Consider the following 21391-nt stretch of genomic DNA (forward strand, 5'->3'; position numbering starts at 1 on the left):
GGGGCTTGTACATCTGTATCCATGAGCAATAAGTTTTGTGGGTGGCAACGTCAGATTAGCTGATGGAATTTATTAGCTCTGGTGGAACCATTTTTAGGCAAGATGTTTTTGCAAACAGTATTTCATCATAAAACACTGCTGTCAATCACCTGTAGGCGAATGACTCTCAAAAACCCAACCCTAGATTGAAGGAAATGATAAGTAGTTCTGCTTGTCCTAAAAGCTTTTTTTTTTTTTATCTCTTTATTTAACGTATTGCTGGGTAAATAATTATTGGCCTCCTGTACTGCAGAATGGGTGTGGAGGGTCAGCAAACGTCTTGAAAATGGTTTCAGTTCTGCATTTGCTAGCAAAGCCAGCCGTTTCCATGAGCAAACAGGACTGACCACGCTGCATTCCTCCAGCCTGGCTGGCGGGTGGGTAGTCAAAGGCAAAAATGCACCTGAGCTGCTGTAGGAGCTCTCCCCTGGGTGGAGAGGTGAGCTGGTGGAGGCAGAGCCCTGGCCATGGTTGGGTCAAACCTTCAGCGTTGCGGCGATGGCCGGACCCCAGCTGAGGCTGCCGTCCTTCAGGGCCAGATCAAAATGCAGAAAGCTGGGATTTCCCCGTGGCTGCATGTAGGGAGTAGCTCTAATTTTCAGTAGGAATTATTGAAAGAAGGTGACTTTTTCTGTAGCAGGGACCAACCGTGAACTGTAGTCTGGGAACAGCTCCTCCTTGGCAGCGTTGTCTTGGCTGTGCAGCTGGAGATTAAGTCATTAATTGGGTACAGGGCATCAGAACTTAAATACTAATTTACATACCTGACATATTGATGGCAAATATTTTAAGGATTGACTCAGTATAGAAGCAGCACCTAAACGGGGTGAGTGGTAAGAGATGAGGTGATGCATCTTTCCAAGAAGGTGTTTGATACATGAACACTCCCAACACCAGGAAACACAGAGAGACACCCAGGGCTGGAAACAGCCATCAGCCAATTTCACACTGGAAAATAGCGTGTGTGGCTTTTTTTTTATTTGGAATTTAATTAAATGCTGGACCAGCTTGTGAGGAAGGGGAGAGTAAATTCTCCATCCCTTGGAGTCTTTAATGAGAGCAAGCAGCTTTCTGAAAGACCTGCTGTCATTGCAGCATGAGCTGCTGATCCACGCGTAGGAACTCACCGTGTGAGCTCCCAGCGTTTGCTGCTGAGCCAAACCCTCCTGGCCGTAGCAGCTATTGGAAAACCATCTCCCAGGGAGGCTGTGGGTCCATCCTGGGGTGCAAATCACCCCCCGTACCCACGGCAGGGCTGCAGCGACCGTGCGATGGACCGTTAGCTGTTCTCCAGGAACGGGGCTGGTTATGGCACACAGCCCTTCCCAGCCTCCTGACAGCATCGCCTCGTCTCCAGCTACTTTCACCACCTCCGCTGTTTAACTGCACTGTCACTTTCTTCGCCTGCTTGTTTTCAGCGTTTTCTCCGACAGTTGCTTTTTATAATTGTGATTTTTTTTTTTTTTTTTTTTTCCCCCCTCTCTGTTGGTACCTGTTCTAGCCCTTAGGCGCTGAGCTCGGAAATGCATTCGCTGGGGTTTGCCCTGGCCTGTCGCATACATCATCCCGCGGAGGATGGTGTGCATCTGTTTGGCATTTATTAATCGTTGCAGCTTGACAGACTTTCTTCTGCTTCTCGCGTTTTCCAAAATTATCTGCTTAAAATAACAGAGCAGCCATAGGAGGGGTGGGAAATGATGCTCTTCATGCCTTTGCGTGGGCTTCTTGGGTGCACGTACTAAACACGTTGCTCGGAAACTTTCTGTCTTCAGAAATTTGCAGGGATACGGGTGGTGCCCACCCCCTGCTCCCTCGCAAAACAAGAAAGGAGTGGGCTGCATGTAGGATTCATATGATGATGTCTTTTTGTCTTTGCTTATGAGTTGAAAAAGAAGTTAAGGTTAATAGGAACCAAGACTTGTTACTGCTTCATAGCTCCCTGTGCATACTACCCTTCCCTGTTACCATTAAAAGAAAATCAGCTTTTGACCCTGACTGCCTTCAGGTGACCATTTGGGATGCCCCAGTGCCTAATTTGTGAAGGTCTAGAGAAAACGATGCTCTGATCTGACATGGGTCTGCTCCCCAGGGCTGGCACACTGGAGGACTGCGGGTTTAATTCCAAGAGCCCTCGGCTCATCTCTGCTGACTTCCCCGAGCCCTGCCTGCCTGTAACGTCATGGCGAGAGTGTAAATACAAACCGGAGTCTCAGAGGTCTCCTGGTTCAGGTGGTGTTTTGTCTGAGAGATGTGTTTGATCCCAGTTGCCTCTTCCAAAGGTAGAAGTGTTGCACAACAGCATGCTTGCTGGTTAAATGGAGACTTCCCACCTTTCCTCTTTTCTGGAAATATTTAGCTATCAGCCAGCTAAGGGCAGAACAAACTTGTTTCCAGTACGATGTTTTTTTTCCATCTACACATAATAACATCTTTAGCTGTATGTAATTAACTCAGAAGTGATAGGCTTGTAATTACCCAGCAGAAGCCTGTGAAAAGGATTGCGTTAGTCTTTATCTCGGGAACTTTATTAACAAAGATGTTCTGGGCCGTTTTGGGATGTGCCAAAATATGTGAAGCGGTGCTGGAGCCATGCGGAGCCCCGGGTGCAGGAAAAGGCTGTCGGAGGGCTCTGGCTTGGCCCTGGGGTGTCCCCGGCAGCAGGACTTGGGGCAGATGGCTCCGGTCGTTGGTTTGCCGATGTCCTCCGTTTCAGAGGTTCATTTGGGATGACCGAAGTCTACCCTCTGGTCTTCGGTTGAAACCGCTGGTTTCTCTTGTTTCTGTTTGTTCATGGGTGTCATTGGAGGGGTGGGAAGGAGGAAGCCTGTGGTTAACTTGTGGAGGCTATGCCGTGTAGGAAAGACTCATAAAATAACCACATGATGTGAAATGACTGTATAGCTCTGGAAATTAATGCTTAAGGCTTCTCCTGTTTGAATGCGATGAAACCATTGCAAACTCAGTATATGGATATTGAACATGCTGAAAGAATGCTTTTAAAGAAATGTGGTTTTTAGCCTATAGTTTCCTCAATGGGGGAATAAGCTAAGTGGATCTATTTTTTTGGTGTGCAACTTGCATCAGTTTGTCTTCGTTATCCTCCTGACTGGGCAAGTCTAGTTGAGTTGGTCAAATGGAGATGATTCAGAGGTGAACTCATATGTCGGAGCCTTCTTCAGAAGTTTCGAGAAATATAAAATCATACAACGTGCCCCTGGGGGTTAGACCCTGAATTGATGTTATTTGAGGGAAATCTGCCCTGATTTTGCTCTCTGCAGCCTGTGATTTGCGAGTGAGCAGTGTTTCCCCTCGAGTTTGTAGCCCCTGCAAGATGGACATCACGCTGGGAGGTGAAGGCACACCCTGGATGCTGTAACGTTACTCATGAGCAACACCCTGCAGGGGAAAAACAGGATTATTTAATTTTGCATCTTGGCTGCTTGGGATTTGCTAGAGGTAGTTCTTGGTCATCTTGTACAATTATTCTTGTCGTTTGAACTTATAAGTCTTGGGCATTTAATGGATGTTGTTTCACACCACATCCTTGCCTGCCTTTGAGTCTGTGACTGGCTGGAGCCTCCTCAGTGTTCCACCACCACTACCTGCTCTGCAGGACTCATGGGCAAGTTGTGCTGCCTGCTGCAGAAGACAGATGTAAGATGAGATGAGAATTGCCTTTTAGGTCCAGCTAGCGACCCATGTGTCATCTGACAGTGTCGGTGACCTCAGGCAGTGCACAGTGCTGTGCTAGAAATGGCTGTCTTGTTAACACCTGGGGATTCTTGTGGCTTGGAGTAACAAGGTGGTGGGTAACCAGGTTAATAAATGTAAAGGTAATTGGTGAACAAGAAAAAAAAGTCAAGCTGGTTAAATAATTTATTTGGTAATTAATTATTTTTCCCCCTGTCACCTGAGGGATTCATAGAGGAAGAATGGTTCATTGATTAGGGCACTGGTCTACTTCTTTGGAAAAGGAGTTTGTGTTGTTCCCTGCCATGGCTGTCTTGTATAAATTTGGGCAAGTCATTTCATCTCTTTATATTCCTTGTGTTTTAAGGCTAATTGTAATAAATTCAGTAACCTTTGTATCTCACAGGCGGGGGGGAATATGTTGTTACACTCAAAGTTGAATACTGTTCATATTGAGAGTCGATATACAGCAGGAGTAGTGCTAACTACAGTGAGAAGACTCAGTATAAATAGGTGTTTCGAATAACGATACTTAAGCTGCTTCAAGCATATATTAATGAATTCCTATGATGCTCCTGTGCAGGTGGTATGGGGACAGGCAGCATTGTTTTCAGTTTGTGATAGAGAAAGTGAATGCAAGCTCTCTTGTGCTATCACAAAAGATCGTAATGAGCATTAATAGCTCTAATTTACAAACAGATATAACAAGTTCAACACACGCTTTTACCCGAATGATTACCCTTCAGAATGGGCTTTTCATCTTCTCCATTCCTTGATGTCTCCCAATCAAGCCTGGGACTGTCTTCCTGTATATGTTGTCCAGTCTTAGTTGTTGGACTTGGTGCAGGCATTGCAGGATGCTGACACATAAAGAAATTAAAAGAAAGGCTGAGACAGGACTGACATACTCCCTGGTTGAGGGAACACCATGTTAAAAGGAAATTTGTACCGCTGAAACCACAAGACTCATCTAATGATTTGGAGTCCATGGCCACAGCAGTCCCCTGTAAGGTCCCAGACCTTTCCAAATACCAGGACTCTGCATCCTCACAAACTGGCCATATGCTGCAAGGGTATGCCAAGGGTTATACCGACGGGATTTCTGGCTCTGCAGGAGCCTTGCAGGCAGCCATGGCCCTGGAGCTGAGAAGGGAAAATGCAATTCTGAATTGCATGGAAAATTAAGCCCTTTAGGCGAAAATTCTAGCAGGACACTTTTTGATATTTTTACTCCCTTTGTTGCTTGCATGGGTTGGGTAAAATTCTTTGCTTCTGCACCCTTTAATTTTAACCCATCTGGTTCTTTGTTTTAGGTCCTGGAATCGTGAGAACTTCCAATGACTTGGCAAATCTCTCTGAATCACTGACGTTTTGCTGCCACCTCCACCCATGCCTGTCCCTTGCTTGCTCCCTTGCCGGGTGTCAGTTCGCCAGCCTACGTGCTGAGAAGAAAAGTTAAAAAGGTAAAAGTCTGTAATCTGATTCCACAGTGACCTGTCTAATCCTGTTCTCTGGTACAGTGAGAGCTGAAATACTTGTACTGCAAAACAATGACTTGAGGAGACTAGAAAAGGAAGATGAGAATCTGCAGGGATTTATTTTTATTTTTTTGTCCCCTCCATCTTTTGTCTTTTTCTGACCGAAAGCTGTCGGCTGGAAAGGAGGGGTGGCAAGGAAGAGCTTGGGGCTGGGTGCCTGGGTAGCAATGCATTGGGTCCCTCTTTGTAGGAGAGTAGGGGTATGGTTTCAGGCAGCCCGGACTAAATCTGCGTGGCAGTGGCTGCACTGAGTTGTCCCGGAGGCGAAGGGCTCAAATATGACGAGGAAAGCACTGCAGCTCCACAAAGAGCCGCTGACTATGTTGTGCTCCTACCTGTGGAGCTCCCAACAGCTCCAAAATGTTTCTGGGCTGAAAATGAGGTTTTTTGTTACGTGGTTGGACTGTGTTGGGAGTGGCTGAGCTTTCCGAGCTCCTTGGGGACAGCAGTTCAGACCTTTGCTCTGACCCTCGCTGGTTCACACCTGGAGTCCCAGGCTGTGGCTCTTCTTGTAAGACCAGGGCTGGTCTGCTGGTGTTTCCTTCCCCTTGACCTTGTGTTGTATCGGGGAGCTGAGCCCAGGCTTCCAGGTCTGGGGCAAGGGCTGTGGCCATGGGACTTTCCCGTTGTTCCTTGTGTTGTGCGTGTACGTTTGTGCAAAATTCTTCATGGATGTTTTTGGGCATATGTTTTTTTTTTCCTCTAGCTTGTTGAGAAAAAACTTCCCTGTACTGAGCCTTGATGCAGGTTCCACTGAAGCTACCTGCCTCCACAAAAGGGTATTTTGGAAAAGTAGCCTCTTCAGATGAGAAACAGGTTTATCTCTGTGGGTTCTGCTCTGCTGAAAATATAACACATTGTGTGAGCTGTGTGAGGTCTGGATTACAGAGGTTATGTTTTGAGTTTGCTGTCGTATCAGAGTGGTGTTCTTATAAGCCGCTTTGTCCTCTCTCCTAGAGAGTTTCCTCCTGTTGGGGCTCTGTTTTTCCCTTTACCAAAACCTCCAGTTTGCTGCTACATCGAATTGAACCATGCTTTCAGAGCAATTTCCAGCTGCGAACCTGAGTGCACAGTTCCTCGAACTTCATTTTTCTTAAGTCTTTTGGCTGGGTTGCATTATTTCCTTCCTTATTTTTTTAGGCATAGTCCCCTCCAATCCATCTGATATTGCCAACACTGTTGATGCAAGTGCCATAGGGCTGTAGGAAGGGAAGGCTTGGAGAGGTATGAAATCAGTCCAAGGTCAACTATAGCAGTGCCGGTGGTGCGTGTATTGAGGTGACTCAGTGTTATCCTGCAGAAGGACCCCCTCTGCAGAAGGCTGTTATGTTTTGGAGGGGTGGTTTGGGGTTAGAAAGCTTAGGCTGGAGCGTGGCTGCCTTCTGTCAAAGCTGCATCCACAGAAAACACTTCTCATGGAATTCATGCAACCAGGGCTCTGTAATGGAAAATCTGCCCCGCCTTAAATGCTATCATATTACTCATGAACGCAATACTGGTAATTAACTGAGTTAAAAACCAGATTTATTGCATGTCAGTTATCACCTAACAAGTTGGCGTATCTGAGAGATGCATCAGAGGCCGGATGTGCTGGTTTCCCACCTAAGGTAAGAGAGGTCACTTGCCTTGCCACCGGTGGAGATTCAATGGATCTTGCCATGTTTAAATATAATCTTGCTCATGTACAAGGACGTGTTTAACACCACTGGGCTGCAAGGTTACGAAGTGAAGTCCTCCATTGTAACGAGATGCTAAATACCTAGTAGTTTCATCACAATTTTTTGTGTCTCTGGAACCTTCTCGCATCTCCTGATTGCTTCTGACATCAGAAATGTTCTCAGGCTTCACCCCTCCACCCTGATCCAGAACAGCACTGTGTAAATGCTGTGCTGGATTTGAGCTCTTCGCTGCTAGCCTGAAGTGAAGGCTGTGGGAACCGATGTGATTTGCTGATTCAGCTGCTTAAAAAGGAAATCTAAAGGCACCCTATGCATGCAAAGTAGCCAGGTAACAGGATTACACCACCTGCAAACTTGCAAATCATCTATAGCTTCAAGTTGCCATTCAAAGCTTATTCTTCATTTTAGTCTTTGCCCTTAAATCTCCTATTCCAGGACATGTCTTATTTCCTTCTTGTTTTGGAGGCTGTTTCAGAGCTGAGGTGCCTGCGTGCTGCTGAAGAACCACATCTCATCTACGTTCAAACATTGAAAGAATTCCACAATGTGTGAACCTAGTATGTCTGCAAACTTCGTTATTTGAAAAGCAACAAAAATTAAGTATTTGGAATCTTAAAGGGAACATAGCTTTGACTTTCTTGCTGCATACTAGGAAAATCTTGGCTTCTAAAGTTCAGGTTTGTCTAGGTACCTACATGCAGCAAAGTACCACATGTTCGGTTTTGCATTATTCCCTGCCTGACACCTTTGCTCTGAGACCTCCAAATGGCAGAAGACCCTGAGCGTGAGGGAGAAGGCTTAGGAACGTGGTGTGGATGGGCTGCTTTTGAGGGTTGAAGAGCATGATAGCTGGAGGGAGCACTGCAGCCTGGAACAGCTTCTCTGCCAGTTCTTTGCAAAACCCAGGGCTTCTTGAGCAGTGGCTGCTTGAGAAAGTGTGTGATGAGACCAAGTGCATGGTCTGAACTCAAATCTTGCCTTTTGAATAAATAGTGGGCTGCTGTGCTTAAGAATTCACTGATGATGCGGTAATCTCGGGAGGCTTGTCCGTCTTTCTTAAAAGTGGCTTTAGCTCACAGATGACATTTGCGGTGGGAGGCACTGGAAATGAGCAGGTGCTGAGCTTAGAAGGAATCAGAAGTTCAGCTGGTTGCTGGCCTCACCTTTCTGATCAGGAAGTCTGCTCCTCTGTAAGATAATCTCCCGATTGCACAGACCTGGCAAGATGTGCCAGCGGAGGTGGGACAGGTCAATGTTTGAGCCAGCTCAGCCTCTGCTCTGGTGTCTCTGGAGCTATTTTCTATTTCACAACATCGTGCTGGTCTTCCCTGATGCCAATCCCAGGCTGAAGGGCCAGCTGGGAAGGAAAGTCCCTTTACTTTCTTTTAAGTCGATAACTGGTTTTCAGTTTGGGGTGTGTTTTTCAGTCAGTGCTGTGGTGGATCATTCCCATGTGGAGAGTGGATCCCACACCCTCATTTCCCACTCATTAGTGGGAGAGAGCACAGAGCCTTCAGAGCAGTGTCTCCTGGAAGTCAGGGAGAGGTTTCCTATTGTCTGCAGTGGGAAGGACCGATGCCCTCAGGCCCTGCAGACTCTTGTTTCACCCTTCCAGAACAAGGCTGGAAACCCAGCTGGGAGCTGAGCAAGCGAGGAGCGCTCCTCCCTGCTGCCCATCCGTCCCGCAGCTGGGACCTCCTTTTCCTCCAAGTCACTCCTGTTCCCGTAAGCCAAACTTAGAAGAAAGAGCTCTCTGTCTCAGTTCTTCTCCCTGATGGGATGTTGGCCGGGTGATGCCCTGGGAGAGGCAACTTGTAGCCCGGCGCTGTGCCCTGGCCACTCTGTGTGATGGGGCTCTGTCAGTAGGAACTGGTTCTGCATCTGGCTTTTTCTCGCTTACCTGCTCCGTCGAGGTCCCCAGAATTTACCATAGATATTGCCCACAAGGAAGTGCTTGAGGTCCTAGATGTTCTGGATTTTTAGGTGTAATGCTAAAATACTTTGGGAATACTCAAAAGTTTTTCTGCTTGAAAACACCTGAAAGCTGCTGCAGGCGGTGGGTTGCATTGATGTTCATTTATGTTGTGTTATCTCTGAAGCACTGTGTGACTCTTTGCACTGTGGTGTACAGGCGTACAAAGCTGTCCTTTGAGAAGCTTATGATCCGAGTACTGTGTTTTCTCAGAGTGCAGTAACGAGCACTTTTTGCAGAAAGAGGAAAAGACACTGCTGCAGTTGGGGAATTTGGTGTTTTAGTAGGGATCGGCTGTGCCAACTTGAAGCCTGAAGCTTGAGCAGTGGTCAGCTGCCTTTGCTATGTGCTATGGAGGGGAAACTGTCATTTCCATCAGAGACTTCAGCTGAGGACACTGCCTCATTTCCCTGAATTTTGTACTTAATTAAATTCCAATTCTTGAGCCATCAGATTCCTCTGAAGACAACACTTTTCCCCTTGGTACATTCCACTCAAGGTACCTTCTTTTCTGCTCCCCAGATGTTTGATCTGCTGTGTGGCTGCTTTGCCTCATTCTTTCCACTTTTTTTTTTTGTCAGCCAATAAATCATGTTTTGCTTTCTTCAAACATGTGGGGGAGATCCCAACAAGATTGATGACAGAGAAGGGTAGCTAATATTTCCCTGTACAGAAAACAGTTTTGTGCAGTGCAAAGCACGGAAGCGATGCGGCTACTTTCTTGCAGGATTATGTGGGACAGTAAATCAGAGAGCTTGTTCTCATCTCACCACAACCTGTGAGGCTGCAGCGTGGGAGGAAGATCACATCTGCCTTTGGAGCAGGGTGCTGGAGGAAAGGGAGATGCTGTTGGTGCTGATCCTGATGCTACTGTCAAGGCAGGCGTTCTCCCCAAATCATGCCATACTTTTGTCACCTGTGCCAGCTCCCCTGGGTGTAGCCCGGCGGCTGGGACAGTGCTTTGGTAGAGCTACAACAAGGTGCTGTTAAGGATGGGGTTGCCAGATGTGTTTTGGGGAGGGGGTATGTTGTGTTGTGTGGGATGTTGGCAGATGCTGATTGCAGGTGAGAAGGGAGGGAGGGTCTGAAAGGGTGGATGATGATTTAAAGCAATGCAAAAAAAGGGAAATGTTGATTTTGTGGTTTTTTTTTTTTTTTTCAAGCTGTGTTTGTGTCCATCTCAGTGCCGAGTCTGTGCTCAGACTGCTGCAGCTGGAAGCAGCCAGTGAGGTGTCCTGCCACGCAGGTAGCACTTGGACCTGTGCTGACACAGAAATACCAGTTATATTCCATTCCCCTCTGCTCTGGCAGGCAAGTGCGGGCACTTCCCAGCTGCCTATGATTTTCCTCAAACAGGCTCTGGTGGTCCCTGTGTGGAAGGAAGGAAAGAAAGAATAAATTCGTGTGAAGCCCACGTTGCTCTTGCTCTCCGGCCAGCGAGCCTGTCCGGCTGGAAGCGGGACAGTAGGCGATTCCCATCCCCCTGGTCCTGCCGGCCCCGCTCCCCCTTCTCCCCCGCAGCCCTGCCTTGCCCTTTTGTGGAGATTTATAGAGCCAAGTGGGCTGAGAACAAATGAGCAGACATTAAGGTGATGTGTTCTGCATACTAATGACAAGATACTGCTTCTGCACCTCGGGGCAATACTGGGTCAGGCTAGTTTAGCTGTAAACTTTATTTATGTGCTTATTACATCGCAGCTGCAGTTTGCCGACCCGGGCCGAGGGTTTAGGGATATGTCCGGCAATAAATTTTGTTTGTTTATTTGAAATAAGATGCCCCTTCCCCCCAACCCTTCCTCTCTTTCCTTCTTGGGGGGGGAGGCGGGAAATCCCTTTGCCATCCCAGATTTGTGAGCGGTGTGGGGAAGGTAGGATGAAGAGCGAGGCAGGAGAGATGGCGAATGAGCTTTGTGGGGAGCAGTGGGATTTATTTAAGCCTTGCTGGTGTAAGGAGGATTTTTACCCTCCTCGGCAGATAGCAGCGGGCAGAGGAGAGGAAGGGTCTTTTCATCAAAGCTTTGGGAGACCAGGACTCCATCCCTGGCTCTGCCACTGAACTCAAGTCCCTTTTCCTCCTGCCCCATCTGGTACCCAGGGCTCAGACAGCCTTTTTTTGCCCATCTCATTTGCGCCGGGGATGGATTTTGCTGTGCTGCTCTGGTACAAACTGTGGGGAGGTGGGTTTGGTTTCGAAGACTTGCTCTGTACTCCTGAGATCAGTGGAGAGATGGGCGGTGATTTATGCCCACAGCAAAGATGTTCTAAAACATCCTATTTTTATGGTATCCCCTCCAGCCTCCAGCCTGTTTCCTCCTCGTGTTACATCTTGTCTTTTGGGTTTATAAGTGCTCTGGGGGCAGGGATTGTCGTTCTCTCTTGTCCTGGCTCTGAGTTGCTTTCCGCCTTGCTCCATTATTCAAAGCAGTAAAACACATGGAAGACACGATGAGTTTGGAGCGGGAGCTTTGCCCACTCCTGCTCTCGTGCAGAGAAGGTAGGAAAGGCTGAGCAGAGCAGAATGAGTTCCCGTGTGTTTTTCAGGGCCTCCTTTGAGATCCCCAGCCTGGCTGAATCTTGCTGGTGTGGCTGTGATATAAATGAAGGATGCCCTCTCTGGGCTGGCGCTGGGACTTTTAAGTGGCGAGCCTTTGTGAGGATAAGGCGTTATTTCACTCTTCAGCCCCGATGGCCTCTGATTCCTGGGGCTGGGCAGGTCTGGATGCGGTCACCTGGAGCTGGGGAATGGCTGCATCAGGGCTGGTAGTGAACTGGGTCAAGGCACAGCTGCTGGCAGGGCTAACTGGGGAGGTGGGCTGGAAGAGGCTTTGTAGACCCCATTACCTCTCTGGTGATTCCACCTCCAACACCTCCTTTTGGTGCCCAGCTCTAGGATGTATCTCCATGATGTGATCTGCTGTCAGATAAGCCTGGCTGGGCAAAAATTCAAGCTCAGCAAGCAGGCAAAGACTGTCTGTACCTCTACGCTGGCAGAGATTTCAACAATAACCTTGTTAAGTATCCAGCCCTGGCTCATTTCTCGTCTACGAGGGTCAGAGAGAGTTTAGGCTGTGATGGGGTACCATGTGCCTTGTAGGGGACCAACAGCCACTGCCTGAAAAAAAGAGGAGGAAAAAAAAAAAAAAGCAAAAAACCACCACCACTAAAAAAGCCACCTAAACTCTCCCAACCCTTCTCCTTTTTGTTCCCTGGACAGAAACCTCCATCCCTACCAAGTCTTCCCTGGGGGAAGCTGTCCCAGCACCGTCGCTCCCCGTTGCCATGCAGCAGACTTGAGCTCTAATTGGGGTGGACTTGATTTCCCAGGCCCTCTCGCCTGGCAGGGGCTCCAGATGTCCCCGAGGTGATGGACCAGGGCTGGGGTGAGGCAGGACGGAGGCAGCGGGAGGAGAGCCTGGCTGCCGTGGGATGCGTTCGGGGGCCCTGGCAGGAGCGCTGCTGGAGCGGGCTCTCCTGGCTTGCAGCCTGCTCTCTCAGCCGGAGGTAACAGGCCAGCCACAAATGCCGAAGAGGAGATCAACAGGGGGTGGAGGAGGGATGAAAGAAAACAACCTTCAAAAGAACATGCCCTGGTTTTTTTTTTTTAATTTTTTTTTTTTTTTTTTTATTGAGGGGAAAGGTACTGGACTGGTGAGGACTTCTAATGAGCTTTCCTCTAGGAAAGCCCTTCTTTTGCATTGAATGCAGAAATGCCCTTGCTTGGTAAAAATACATATGGGTGCGTGTTTGTATGATGTTACATATTGCTTTGTCGTTCCTGCCGATTCCAACACCAGAGAGCTTTGCAGCTCATCAGCGTGTTGTCTGTCTTCCAAGCCAGTCTCTGGAGGGTTGTCTCCCCTCTTCATTCCCAGCTTGCTCCTGTCCACCAGTTCTCTAACAGAAAATAATTTTGCAGCTAAAGTTGAGGTTCTACACATAGAAATAGGAAGGAATCCTTCTGTGCTAAGAGTTTTCTTCATGCATTGTTTTAAGAGGTTGCCCATTTTGGAAAGTGTTATTGTGTCTGTTATCCTGTGGCTGGGCTTTGGGAGGAAGAGGAAGGTGTAAGGAGGCATCACCCTACCAGTGCAGTGTCCTGGAGCGAAGGTTGGCAGCATGACTATTGACTTAACTCAAAGATGAACCCTTTGCCACTTCTGCCATGAAATCTGAGATTTGATACCTTTTCGAAATGGGCTGTCGAGTGCTTTCATGCATTTCATCTTGACTGCTGCTCTGCAATACTTAAAACTAGGAGGTTGGATGTCCAGGGTCACTGTCCCGTACCTGACTACCTTCTGAAGTACAAAGAGCTGTATTTCTCCTGCAGCCTGTCATTGACAAGTCTCCCCCACTGACTTAAACAGAAATTGGGTAGGATTTGTGTGTAACAAGCCCTGGATGTGCCCCTTATTTTTATATCCCCTATTTGCTCTTAGATACCCGATGAATCAGTTACTTCTCTAGGTGCTCCCAGAGCTCAGGGTGTTTTGGGAGGTCTCTGAAGGACTGTTTTACCCCCCGTGAACTCTAGGCATGGACTCAAGCCCTGTGCAAGAAATGGCCTGATGGCTTTATCAGCAAGATACCTCATCCCTATAGTGCTGTTGAGACCAGCTGGCTTCCCAGTTAAACCCATGGGTGACTCTGCTTGCAGGGGAGAGGAATGGAGAAGAGGAGGAGCACAGACGGGTCAGTTCAGGGCAGGATTTACAGTACCAAGGACCCATGGTGTGCTGATGGATGAGATTGGGATGGGGAAATGGGGGTGGGACAGACTCCTGATTTCTGCAGACAGTCCCCAAGGAGAGCCCTGCTTTCTAGCTGCTCCTCATTAGAAGTTTAGAAAGCTCTGATTGGGGTTTTCAGTTCGCCTCTCCCAGCGCTCAGCCCAGGGCTTTGGCTCAGCTTCCCGTCAGCTCATGTTTTGAGCATGAAGCTGTGTTTTCAGGTGAAACCCTAGCCCCGGAGGAGGCTCTCCTGTTCCCCCCCCCCCTTGGCCAGCTGAAGGGTTGCGCTTTCGGGGCGGATGTAGGAGTTTCCTCCTCATGGCCTTCAGGTAACGTGCCCACCTGCAGCCTCTGGATCAAACTGAAACCTGTTTTTGCAACAGCAATTGCGGAACTAGGCTGGGTTTGCAGGAACGCTGCTTTCCAGCAAATCCGCCCCGTTCAAGGAAACCTCCTGGCACCCCCCCTCCCCATGAAGCCCCAGGGGCTGTGCTTCGATGGGGATGACTGAGCACGGATTAACCCTTCCAGCTTTGCTTGTCCAGCAAGTTTAGACATCCGTCAAGGTCCACGTCCGAGACAACTGGTGGAGGGGTGCTGTGGCTGTGCCCGTTACGAGCTCTGCACCCCGTTGGTCTTTGGGGTGCAAAGCGGGAGGGGGACGTGACACCAAGGTTAACGTATCTTCGGAGAGGGAAGTTCTCTGCTTTGGTGTTGGATACAGCCTCTCAGCCCCGCTGAAGGGAGCTTTTAGCATGCAAATGCACTTTGCCTCATGCTTTTTAATGTTTTACTTCTCGTAATTGCCGAGACCAGTTGTAATTTTTGGACGTGGCCAGGTTTCCGAAAGCAGCTTCCCCGTGAAAGCGGTTCCCGTTGCTGGAGCGATTTGATTTCTGCCCCTTTCCCTTTTTTGGTCTATCAGGTTGAAGGAAGCAAATGAGTCGCCCTGGCTGATGTTAGTGCTGGAAAGTCCTGAGGTGCTATAGTGAAAAATAACACGTGTTAACCTTTGAGTGTTGTTGTATTATATTTTGTTGTGCTTCTAGTACAACTTTGCTGGGAAACAATAAACATTTTGGGCCAGAACAGATCATCAGCTGCGTAAGCCGCTGGAGTGGGTCCAGCGGAGCTGCACGGCTTTGCTCTCGGCAGAGGCTCCTGCCCCTCCAGCCGCCTGGGCGCCCGTTGGACGTGATGCCTCTCCATGACGCTCCTCATAGAGATGAGCTTTCCAGAACTCCAGCTCTTAACCCTGAGCCTGGATTGCAACATCACAGCTCTCCCCAAAACCAGAAAAATATCGGTGCAAGCTGTCAAGATGTTATCGTGGTTGTTGCACAATACGCTATTCCATAGAGGGCTTTCCTGGGGAAGTGAGGTTTGAGATGTGCTGTCCATCTATCCATCTGTCTCACTGTCAAGAACTAAGTCTTTCTGGGTAGTGTCAACAAAATTTGCTGGTGTGTCAGAGGTATAAAATACATCAAATTCCAGCAGGCTTTGTGTAGATAGAGGAAGGCAGAAGAGAAGGTCCTATTTGAACTCTTGCTGAAGGGAAGGGTGCAACCTTATTTCAGCTCAAGCCTGCTGACACCAGGACTTCAGAGAATCTAAGTGTGCCAGAGAATCTAATCTGCCATACTGCAGAAAGCCAATCTTCATGGGTTCCCCTGCTCTTGCTTTCTGCTTTCTCCCTGAAAGCTTTGGCTCCAGAGCATCGAGAATCTCAGCTTTCATAAAAACTCAAGCTCTGACTCTCAAGGTTACAGAGGGAAGCATGAAAATGCGACTCTCCGAGGACTTGAAGCTTGCAAAACTCAGCAACGCTTGCAGGAAATTTGGCTCAAATTTGGTCTCTGGCAGTCAGGCGAGATAGACGTGGTGTTGGAGTTTGTTAGGAAATTTGCACTTGAGTGTTAATGCAGATGGATAATTTTTCTGTCCTTGGTCTATGTGAGCTTGTGACAGGACCGGCGCTGTGCAAAGCGGGTCACACCAGGCAAGTGGCTTCTGACAGCGTTGTACAGGGCGAGTGAAATAATTCTCTGTTAATTGAAATGTGCCCTTTCCCACTTGTTCCTCTGAGTGGGGTTTCGAGCTCCTGGCAGAGAGGCTGAGGGTCCTCCAGCCCCTTCCCCAAGATGCATTTTGCAAACCGAGAGAAGACAGTGGTGCCTGCCCCAAGGAATATGTGGCCTGTGCAGATGGGGAGGGGAAAGAGGCACAGGGAGGTGAAGGGACACGCTCACGGTCATGGATGGTCTCCAGGGCTCCGACTGCCGAGTTCCCCAGGATGCCATGCTGGCTGGCGGGGGGCCGGGGCTGTAGGTGCCTGTACTCTTGACTGTATTGCCAATTTCCTCCTCTTTACAGTTATTGGCTGCGCCATCTCGATGCTGACCTTGTTCTTGTTTAACTTGGCTTTTGCTGCGGCTGCTGCGTGTTCCCGAGTGATGGATTTTTACCTTCGCGCCAGTTGGTTTGGGGGAAAGGACATAGCTTCACTGACTTGTATGGGTTGTGGGTCTCTCTTCTAAGGCCCTGCAAAAAGAAAAATCCCAGAGTGCTCTCACCCTATAAAATATACCCCGGCAGATATTTTCTGTCCATATTGTGTTAGCGAGCCAGCACTAAATAAGCTGGGATTCTGTTCAAGGGCAACACAGGTCCTGACTTCTCTTTCTTAGTGTGGGTGTTTAGCTGGGGCACCCAAATGAGTGGCTTGCTTCTGTTTCTGGTGGGTACTTCCAAGGCAGGGCAGTCCTGAGTGGTCTGGGATCCCTTTGGAGCTGCTGGTCTCTGAGGGATGACACACCTTCAGCTGAGACACCATCCTTAAGTGCCTGAAGCTAGAGGGATGGTAGGGGTTGGTCTTCTAGCAAGCTGAAGGTTTGGAAGACTGTGACCCTACGGGTGCTGGTGCTTGTATGGGGCTCCCAAAGGGATGACACCAGTTGCACCGACCACAGGACCAGCCCTTTGCTTGCTCCAGAGACAGCCCCAGCACGCGTGTGCACCAGAGCCAGGCACCCTGCCTGCACAAGTGCCGATCGGAGCCCGGTCCTTTGATGCAACCTGTGACAGGAGGGGGATGAAGGGAGAAGAATAGCTCTATCTGCTGGGCAAGCCGCTGGGGATGGAGTGGAGAACATGAAAGGGGAGAGCTGCCATGGTGGCGGTGATCACAGGCAGCCCGAGCGGCTGCGTGGGCAGCCGGGTCATGCGGGCAGCGACTCGGACCTGCAGGGTGCTTCCCACTGCTCCGGGTCCTTTTGAATCTGGAGTTTCCAGTTCAGTGGAAGTGGGGGCAGAGAAAGCCCCCAGTGAGGCTGAGCTGGCTGCAAACAAAGTACTTAAAAAGATAAAGGGCAAAACCAGCTTTTTGGTCTCCCGTTGCCATGTCCAAATTCACGGCGAGTGCGTGGTGGACGAGTGGTGCAGCTCGCTACGGCCCCGTAGTGGGGACGGGTCCCGTGCACCCCAAGTCCCAAATTAAGGGGGACGGGGCATTGTCCCAGTGCCTGGGCAGCGAGGACTGTGCTGGTTATTCCAGATCTAATGGCTTACGGCCACCGGGTTCATTGCGCGGCAAGTGACCACGTAAAACCAGCAGCCCCTTGCCCCGGGCATCGCTCCGTGCCGGAGTGGTCGTGCTTTGCAGGAGGAGCCCAGGTGCCTCCCCACCACCTCCGCCCCTCCCCGGGCGTTTTAACTTGTTTCCTTTCGGCGGAGGAAACATGACTTTTCCCATTGATGGAATTCAGCTCCGACAATGCCGAGTGACACAATTTCCCACTCCGAGCATGCCATCGTGCTGCAGCCGATGCTGCGATGCCGGGTAGCCCTTTTCTGATCCATCTGCATGACAATACGGCGGTCTGTGCTACCATTAGCTGCCCTTTTGCTATTAGTACCTAATGAAAATGTAACCATATTTAACCCCCCACAGTCCGAGATTAGCGAGAAAGGGGCCTAAGTGGATTTAATTCTTTTGTATGGTGAGCATCAAACTCTCCATTTTGATTGCTCTGTCCCCTCTTCCCCTCTCCAGCGGGAGAGGGAGGCAGGAAAGCTGTGTAAGGCTAACTCTATCCTCTCAGCTGTCCCCGGCACAATGGGCAAAGTATCTTTTGTGGCATTAACGGCTTTGGCTGGGGGCTGGGGGGAGCCGGGGTGGAGAACAATGTGTGAGAAGCTGAGACTGTGGGTTTCCCACACGGCCCAATATGTCTCCCCGCACCCCCCTCTGGGACAAGCAGACCTGCAGCAGCCCAGCCTACAGCTGATCCCGGCTTGATTGGCTTTTTTTTTTTCTATTTTTTTTTTTTTTTCCTCCTTCCTTCCCCCCTCATTGTGCTCTTGAGAGATGAAAATCCTTTCCTGGCGTGAAAGGAGAGGCGTGCCTTAAATCCCCTCCCTCGGACGGACCGGGCATGTCATATGACGGCCAAATCCACCGGATTAGTGTGTGTGTGTCTGCGTGCGTGTCCTGCCGGGGGCTGGAGGCGGGGGGCGGGATGCCCGATATCTATATTCCTTCCCTTCCCCCTCTCTCCATATTGATTTCTGCCGGGATATTTATTCATTGCACCTGCTGGCTGCTGGCCTCCCGCTGCCCGCCAGCCTTTCGCTGCGGTTTTGAAGATCCAACCTTGAGGCAGGGGAGCACAGTAAATTCTCGACCCTTTTGCGATCTCCTATCCCCCTGTGTTTTCCCAAATCCGAAGCTGGGGGGGGGGGGGGGGGCGGGAATAAAGGAGCTGTAGCTTTGGCTCTGTGCAATGGAAGGATCTTTGTGTGATGGAGATGGGATGTCTCCAAGGAAGGGTGGTGTGGTTGGGGTCTGGGTTGATGGCACAGCCTATGGGCAGGCGTGGGCTTTGGGCTGGCCAGCTTGTCCTCCTCTGCCTGGAGGGTCCCCAGGAGCCTGGTCCCCAATCCCACCTCGGTGGAGACCCCCGGGTGCCCCGGCCGGTCACTGCTCCGGACAAGCTGGGCACGGTGGGAGGACAGTCCCGTCATGTTTGTCATTACTTGTGGGAACCTTGATGTTAAGGATTTGTGTTTGTGGGAAGTAACCGCTTATAGGGTCACCTCCTCCTTCCGCATGGGAGGAACTGAGGCAAAGAGCTCTTAATCGACAAAGCCAATGTCGTGAGCAAAGTCAAATTTGGAGCCAAGAATAGCATTTACTACCATTGAATTCCTGCGTCTGTGTTTTTAATGTCCCAAATTCACAACTGTCTTGGTTTCCCTTCAGGTTTTTTTGACTTGTGCTGCGTCATTTTGTGCTGGAATTCCTGTTTTTTCCAAGAAAACAGTTTTTACAGACCCCACCAGCCAAACCAACATCTCCCTCCTGCCCGTGGCGTGAGAACTTGCGTGCTCGTGGAGGAAGTCTGCCTCCGTTGAGATGAGTTTAGCAACTGGGTCTGCAGCCTCAATCTGTTTCTGTGTGCACAAAGTCTTAGTAGGAAAAAGAAACCTCTGTGGGGCAAGCACAAGGATGAGGGTGCAGGTGATGTGCCGGGTCAGCTTGGGGGGGTCTGGCAAGCATCAGCACCCCTGTAACGAAGGGGCAGTGGTGCAACAGCCCAGGGCTGAATGAGGTGATGTGTCCTTGCAGGTTATTAAGTCCCGCTGCAGGTGAGGTTTGCTATACGTGTGGAAAGCACCTTATTTCTAAAGAAAAATTGATCTGCTTCCAGCAGCCAGCCTGCTGGTCCATCCCGACCCTGGCGGGCAGCGCTGGGGCACAGTGTGCCTGGCTGTCCCTGGGGATGGTGAGCCAGCGGGGATGGGCTGGGGGCACGGATGCGGAGGCAGATGGCCACGGTGGCCACCGCTACCATGGTCAGCGGCCGAGGGGAGGCCGGCGGGGACGGTGTCCGGCCATCGGCCGGGGCGGCTGCTCGGGATGGATGCCAGAAAGCGGCGCTTTTTTGGGATCGCCTCCTCCAGCCGCCTCGCTGCATTGCGCCAAGGTGGGCACCTTGGAGCACAGGGCTGAGTTGCCCCCCTCCTGGGGCAAGAGGTCCCCGCTGAGGAGATGCTCCATCCTGATGACTTAAAAGGTGCCCCAACTGGAGGGTGAGCAGGGATGGAGAGTCAGGCCCCGGAGCAGCAGGAGATGTGCCCACCGCCTCCGGACCGGGGAGGTTGTGGTCCTCAGCGGGACATAGAGGTGAAGTGTTGCAGGGCTCGGGTGGGAGGAGAAGCGTGCAAGGGGGTGGGGAGGATGGCGGGGGACGGAGGGGGCTGCTGCTTGTGTGAATGTGCCCCCGCTCATTGTTCTGTGGCTTTATTCTCCGGGCCTCGATGGGACTGATTTAGAAATCCTAATCAGGGAGCAGTCTCCTCGCCTCCCGAGTGTGACACAACTCGAGCTGCTCCGGGGCGCCTTTGTTCCCTAATGACAGCTGACTTCATGCAGCAGTGGGAACAGTTTGAGCATAACTCTGCACCGCCGGGGCTGGCAGCTGCAGCCTTAACTCTTTCTTACCCACCTGCACGGCACAGCGGGATGGGGAGCCGGGGGGGGGACCTGGGAGGAAGCGTAGCCGGAATGCACGTAGCCCGTGCAAGGATGCTTGGCCTCACCTCTGGCACCTCTCCTGAGAGTCACTGCAGTGAAGGGGCACTGCAGAGAATAAAACTGCAGACGTACAACTCTGTTGGAAGCAGTGGGGGGAAGAAACAAAGTCATTTTCCAGGGGCTGTTGCTGCTGCGTGGCTATTCTGGGTGTCTGCTGCAGGTATTCAGTGGGAAACAACTCAAACAAGCCCAACCCAGGGCAACGTTTGCCCCTGCCTTGGAGGAGGGAGGCGGAATATCAGAAACCGCTCATCCAGTTTTGTTGATGCTTCGAGTGTTGGAGAATGTCTGCAGCCCTGGGTGAGTGTGAAGCGCTTCCACGCTGGCTGCGGGGCATTTACATCACTTGCATTGAAAGTAAAAGGCATTGAGTCACTCCAAGATGTTCCCGGAAGAGATTTCTGGCTCTGCCAGCAAAGAGCTTGAGAGCAAGCGTCGTTCTCCCTCTCTTGGCCTCGGTTTCTTCCCTGGCAAAGTGGGGCTGGGGATACAATGTCCAGCACAGAGCTTTGTTGTTTAGCATTGGAAATGTGCTTGGTGATGCTTGCTGGGCCAGTGCTAGCAACGGTTAAACCCTTTTCCCCTTTCTGTTTGTTGTCAAACCACTATTCTGACCTGGGAAAATACTTCTGGAAAATTACCCTTATTAAAGGGGGGACGACCCGGGAGAGGCAGAGCTGGCTTGGCCTGATGGGTTGCAGTCCTCTCTCCTGCGCCGGGGCTCGGTGCTCGCGCAGGCTGGGGCAGCCTGCAGCGGCTCTGCCCTCGTCGGCTCCGGCGGGTGCAATTAGCAGATGGGTCCATACCGGTTTCCCAGCACCTGTGTCCCCTCTGCTGTCCCCAAATCACGGCCGCCCATGCTTGGCCAGGGTCTCCCTGGTGACGGGGCCACGGGATGCTGTGCAGTCCATTTGTCACCAATTGTCACTGTTTTGTTCTGCCTTGTATGCGCACTCGATTGTGTCACGGGGGAGGTGAGGAGGAGCAATCAGGCCTTGTCTAATGGGCCTTGGTCTCCCGCTGCGGGGAAAAACCGAGGGCCTGCCTGCGGAGGGAAGGGGAAAGGGAAAGAGAAAGGCAGACGCTGCGGCTGTGCCTGCTGGGAGCATCCCAGGTACCACGGGATGCGACGGCTGCAGGGCAGG

The 21391-nt window shown here is 50.5% G+C and overlaps 1 long non-coding RNA gene across 1 annotated transcript in view; it reads left to right on the plus strand.

The window, feature by feature from the left end:
- Positions 1 to 21391, plus strand: part of LOC128151351 (uncharacterized) — an 87446-nt gene that overhangs the window by 9660 nt on the left and 56395 nt on the right. The window contains exon 2 of the long non-coding RNA XR_008238351.1: positions 5043 to 5192. This is a non-coding gene — a long non-coding RNA (uncharacterized LOC128151351). The remainder of the gene's footprint in view (positions 1 to 5042; positions 5193 to 21391) is intronic.

Source organism: Harpia harpyja, chromosome 14 (genome assembly GCF_026419915.1).
Source record: "Harpia harpyja isolate bHarHar1 chromosome 14, bHarHar1 primary haplotype, whole genome shotgun sequence".
In the NCBI taxonomy this organism is placed as follows: Eukaryota; Metazoa; Chordata; class Aves; order Accipitriformes; family Accipitridae; genus Harpia; species Harpia harpyja.